Here is a 6,283-nt window from a genome sequence, read left to right as displayed (position 1 = left end):
GCAGGCTCAACCCGGGGTCGTGGGCAGCTGGGAGCGGCCATGAGAAGGCTTAGAGGACACCAGCAGCAACCTCCTAAGTCTTCCCATGTCTTACATCAGGGTAGAAGCATTAGGGCGAGTGGCAGGGGAGCGGAGTTGATGAAAAGAAAAACAGGCTGTCCAGCTCGCTTCAGACATTCGCTTCTTCACCCTTTCCTTGCACCCCAAATCCCAGAGCTGATGGAGTATGAACTAGGGAGTTGGTTTGTCAAAGATACTTCTTCCCAACAGATTAAAGGCCGAACTCTTAGAGTAGTTACCTGGTGGAGTGTCAATAAATGGGAGTGATTAGCATTCATTTTGCAGTGATTGGGGCTCAGTAACTTCCTTCTTAAATCCATCTGGAGGGTCACACATGCCTCCTCCCCAATTCATATTACCAGACGCTCCCGCGGGCACATGAGCTCACAAGCCAAAATAACCTGGCACCTGAAGTGGGACAAAGAGATCATAAAATGCACAACAGTTTGAATCACACATACCAACTGAATCAAAATTATTAGAACAGATGACCCCAAAACGTAAAATATGCACGATGAATATACGTAAGGAGTTACAGGAAGATATTAGCAATATGAACAAGAATAAGAAATAATTTCAAAGTGGGAATGTGAGTTTTGAAAAAGGAGAAATTCTGATGAGGGACATGGTGCAGATCTGGCCTTGACAAGGTGCCATGAAGACACTGGCAGGCATGACAGCATGGTACAGGCTCCCTACTTAAGTTCTCAAGGTTTTCCAAAAGTCCACAAGCCACTGAAGTTGTTTTCTTTGATCCCCCCCCCCATTGTCTCATTCAAGCTGCTGGCTAACCACATACCCCAAATATTGTGTACAACGGTCACTCCAGAATGTCTGGGCTTTTTCCTCTCTGCTCTGTCTTTTAAGTTCAGTTTTTGTCTTTGTTTCTTAACAATAGTTTAATGACTGCCTTCCTCGGGTGACTAAATTCCTGAAGCAAATTTACTGAAGGTCCCTGTGTTATTCTTTGACTAAATAAAATAGTTGGAGGGAAAAGACAATAAATAGATAAAAATGGCTGGGCGGATACAGCTGGAGGACAAGTTAGAGATTTGTAAAATCAGATCTTTTCCCAGAAGGTGGCAGCAAAAATAAAGATATAGAAAATGTAGAAGTAAGTGATGGGGTTTTGGAGTGATGGAGGTTCAGAGATGTTGGCCAAGAAAGAATCCTTGAAGAAGTCTTTGGTGCAAAAAGGTGATTTTTATTAAAGCACAGGGACAGGACCCATAGGCAGAATGAGCTGCACGCCGGGAGGGGGGCGGGAGGGCTATGAAGAGTGACTGGTTATATGCTATGCAGTTGGGGAGGTAAAGTCAAGAGGAAGTTTCTTAAAGGGATTTCCACATGCTAAAGAAGACTCCCAGGATCCTGGAGGCCTAGCTGTTGTCAAGCTAGGGTTGTTTTTCCCTCTAGCAAAGCATTGACATTAAGACAGTAGGGAGTTCCTGGAGATTACGCTATTGATAAGATTGTCCTTTTCTTGTAAATTTACTAATTTTCTTGTAATTTGTTTAACCATTTGTTTTCTTTCCCTTTCTTTTGTCCTTGGGCAAAAAGAAGCTCACACATATCCCACCGGGGCAGGGTTGGGGGGGGGCGGGTTGTGGTTGTGGGCTGTCAGCTTGCTTTATGCTCCCTCATCAGTACCATTACAATTAAGAAATTTTCAAGGTTCCTGGCCAATGCAATAAGAAAGAAAAAGGTAAAAGTGGTCTAAGGGTAGGAAGGGTAAAACTAAAACATTATTTGTAGAAATAGTCATTCAACTTAGAAAAAAACCCAACAGAATAAAAAAATATTAAAGTTCATAAGCAAGTTTAGGAATTATAAAAATCAATAGTATTTTTTTCACCCCAAATAACCAATCTAAACTTAAAAATATTATACCATTTATAACAGCAACAAAAGTCATAATATAGCTAGGAATCAATTTAACCAACAATGTACAAGACTTTTACGGACAAAATCATAAAATTTTAAAGACATATAAAATTATCTGAATAGTTATATTTTTGAATAGGATGACTTAATATTAATATGTCCATTCTCTTCAAATTAATCTGGTAAATTCAATTCTAATCAAAGATTTTTGTTGGATTTTTGAGGTCTAATAAATTTGTCCCAAAATGTATGTGAAAGACCAAAAATGCATAAATAGCTAAGTCAGTCTTGAAAAAGAACTGTAAAGAGGAGGAGGTGTTTTTAGAAAATATTGTTGCAGACATGTTGCAGAGCCAAGCAACAAAAACAGCGCGGAAAAGGTATGAGAACAGCCACCACAGACCAATGGAACAGAGCAGCGTGCTCGGATACAAAGATAAACATACAGAACAAAACATACAACTTGTGGCACCAGGAGGCAATGGGCAAATGACTTAGAAACAAATTCAGTTCCGCAAACCTCATGTATGTAGTTCAGCCTAGGAAAATCTACAAATTCCAGTATCTAATAATACCTATACACAGATGTATCGCTGACAGTGGGCTAATCCAGGGACACTGTACCAAAATGAAAGGCGGGTATATTTTTATTGGGGTTAACAAGAGAATAACCAATTCTAAAACTCTTTTAGGCTTGTGCCATATCTTAAATGTTCAGGGAGGCTTTCTTCTTTAGCTGTCCAACCAGGGCACATATTTTCTTAGGCAGAAGGCTCTAGGATCATTGACATTTCTCCCTTACTGGTATGTGAAAAGTAACAACAAAGTCAACATTGAAAAACATTTGTGTCTCCTACACGCAGATATCATATAATCAAAGGACACTGGTATTTCCTGAATAGTCCAGGCACATTCTCAGCTCAGGGCCTTTTTATTTGTTGCTTGCTCTGCCTGAAATTCTCTTACCCAATATCCTCACAGTTCACTCCCTTACCTCCTTCAGGTCTTTGCTCAAATAGCACATAATCAGAGAGACCTCCTATAACCACTCGATTTCAAACCCTCACCCAGAGGCACGCCCCATTCCCCTTACCCGCTTAGTTTTTCTCCACAGTGTGAACATATTATTCATTTCTTTCATTGTCTTTTTAAAAATGTTTATTCATTTTTTGAGAGAGACAGAGCATGAACAGGGGAGGGGCAGAGAGAGAGAGAGAGGGAGACCCAGAATCTGAAGCAGGCTCCAGGCTCCAATCTGTCAGCACAGAGCCCAATGTGGGGCTTGAATCTATGAACTGTGAGATCATGACCTGAGCAGAAGTTGGACATTTTACCGACTAAGCCACCCCGACCCCACCATCTTTTGTTTATTGTCTAATTGCACTTTTCCAATATAAACTCCACCAGGGCAAAGGGTTTTTGTTATTTTGTTCAATGCTTATTCCTGACACATAAAAGTTTCTCAATAAATAGTTATTGAATGAAAGAATGGTTTTGGTATCTTATTCCCATAGATACAGGCAACAGTACTAAGTGTAAGCCCGTCATTTGCAGTGTAGATAAATTACCACTCCTTGATAGTGAATCTTTCTTAACAGTTGACACACCTAGATCAAAAAGTTCAAGTGCAACAGTTTTGTAACTAGTGCTTACTAATGTTCATGTAATGTGGATCCTGATAGTGTTCACTGGGTCCTTTTTTTTCTTCTTTGAGAGAAACAGCATCTTCTAGGTGACAGGGAGATGAGATTAGGATTCTCATCAATTTCTCTGCAGTTGTGTGTCAGGACTCAAAGTCATAATCTAAGGAGAAAATGAATAAATCTGGCAAACAGAGATTATCAGTTCCGTCGTATCTTAGAAATCCTTTTAATTTCTGAGCCTATAAACCTTATAAACACAAAGGTAAATCTGTAGTTATGAGGGAAAACATACAGTCCACTAAGGAGGAAGCGGGTGATAGCAGAAGTAACAGATCTGTAGGAGATTTCCAGTTATGTCCCTTTCTCCAGTAAGGAATTATATGTCTTCACTGCTTCGAAGAATGAAGAGACACAGAATGAGCAGCAGGCAAAAGTTGATTAGAGTACAAGCTCAGAAAGTAAGAACAGTATGAAAACTCTCTTTACAGAGAGGGGACATTCGAAAGTGAATGTCCATGGACTATAGGCAAGGGTCCTTGTTTTATAAGGTTCTGGATGCCCCCCGCCCGGCCTTCCCTTACCCTTAGTTCCTTCTCAGATCCTACCCTACTGGCTTGATAACTCTAGGTGCTGGGTTGTCCATTCTAAATTGGCTCGTTACTATTGTATGAGGGGTGGTCTATGGCCATATCATTTCTTATGGGTCATACATTTTATAGGCTACTACTTCTTTTTATTTTTTTATTATTTTTTTTAATATTCTTTTTTTTTTTTTTTGAGAGATCATTAGCGGGTGAGGGGCAGAGGGAGACACAGAATCCAAAGCACGTTCCAGGCCCTGAGCTGTCAGCACAGAGCCCGACGCGGGGCTCAAACTCAGGAACCATAAGATCGCGACCTGAGCTGAAGTTGGAAGCCCAATGGACTGAGCCACCCAGGCGCCCCTACTACTTATTTTTAGTTATGTCTTTTGTCGAATTCCTGAGGGAAATCTGAGGGGAGAGTAGGTGGCGTCTGTTACATTCTTAAGAGGAACCTCATGCCTGAGGGGGTTTGCTGCAGTTAGACACTCCCAGCATTGTTCCAAAAAATAAATGTTTTTCCCCACCCAGGGACCTCAGAACCTAGCCTCTGCCGACTGAAGCCTATCTTTTCCTATCATAAAACCACCCCAGTGGCTTACTAAATAAGCAATTATTTTTCTTCCTCACAGGTCTGCAGGTCAGCTAGGATGACTCTACTTCAGGATGTGGTTTTCCTGGGCTTGTTTATCTGGAAAGTCTTTGTTTCGCCCTGCTGAGTATAGAATTCCAAGCTGACAGTTGGTTTTGTTTTTGTACTTTAAAGTTATCATTTCATTTCTTTTGGCTTGCGGAGTTTCTAATGAGAAGGCCATAAAAATTCTTACTGTGCTCTGTGCCTTTTTTTCTCTAGCTACTTTTAAGCTGACAAAATCCAAAGGCAGAGAAACTAGTGGTGGTGAAACATGAGAGAAATTTGTTTCAGTGAGACCGACACCAGGAAGACTGTGGACTAGCAGCTCAAAGACTGTCTCCAAAGTGCTGAAAATACCTATAGGGTTTATATATAGAACATGTGAGACACAGGTCAGTGAGTATATCCAGGTGGGCAGTGAAGGTCAAATTGATTTTTGTCTGGAGGTCAATCATGGGTGGTGGGGTCTTGCTGGCTCAGGGCGGTCCTTATTCCTTGAGGGGGTAGTTTCAGGTCCCATCTGGGAATACTCTGCCCTCAGTGTTTTCTGCCTAAGTTAAAAGTAAACTGGAAAGAACTTAGAAAGTTTGAAGGTCAAAATGGAGGCAGTGGAAGTCTTCTCCTAAATGCATATATAGCCTCTTTATATTGTCCCATAGGTCACAGGAGGCTCTGGAAATTTTTTTTTTTTTCCTATTTTCTCTGAGCGTGTCATTTTGGATTGCTACCACTGGTATGTTACTTCTTTTTTCTACAGTTCCAAATGTGGTATCCACCCTCTCTAGAGATTTTTTATTTATTTATTTTTGAGGGAGAGAGAGGGCGCATGCTTGTGCAAGTGGGAGAGGGACAGAGAGAGAGGGAGAAAATCCCAAGCAGGCTCCACGCTCTCAGCACAGAGAGCTTGAACCCACGAAATGTGAGATCGTGACCTGAGCCGAAATCAAGAGTCAAAGGACACTTGACTGACCCAGGTGCCCTTGCCCAGAGATTTTTTTTTTTAATTTCACATATTTTTCATCTCCAGAAATTCTATTTGCTTCTTTTTAAAAAGCCTCACCAGGGGTGCCTGGGTGGCGCAGTCGGTTAAGCGTCCGACTTTAGCCAGGTCACGATCTCGCGGTCCATGAGTTCGAGCCCCGCATCAGGCTCTGGGCTGATGGCTCGGAGCCTGGAGCCTGTTTCCGATTCTGTGTCTCCCTCTCTCTCTGCCCCTCCCCCATTCATGCTCTGTCTCTCTCTGTCCCAAAAATAAATAAACGTTGAAAAAAAAAATTAAAAAAAAAAAAGCCTCACCAGAAATTCTATTTGTTTCTTTTTAAAAAGCCTCATTTCTCTCCCATCATCTTTTTCCTTTAAATCACTGAACATATTGAGTACATTTATAATAGATGTTTGAAGTCTTTGTCAATGCCACCATTTGTATCCTTTCTGGATATGTTTCTATTACCTGTCTCATATATTCTCCTAATTACTTGGCA

This window comes from Lynx rufus, unplaced genomic scaffold (genome assembly GCF_022079265.1).
Source record: "Lynx rufus isolate CCGP_SWC_20201006 ecotype Redwood Valley unplaced genomic scaffold, mLynRuf1.p SCAF_3, whole genome shotgun sequence".
Classification (NCBI taxonomy): Eukaryota; Metazoa; Chordata; class Mammalia; order Carnivora; family Felidae; genus Lynx; species Lynx rufus.
The sequence above is the reverse complement of the archived record's forward strand: the minus strand, read 5'-3'. Positions refer to the sequence as shown.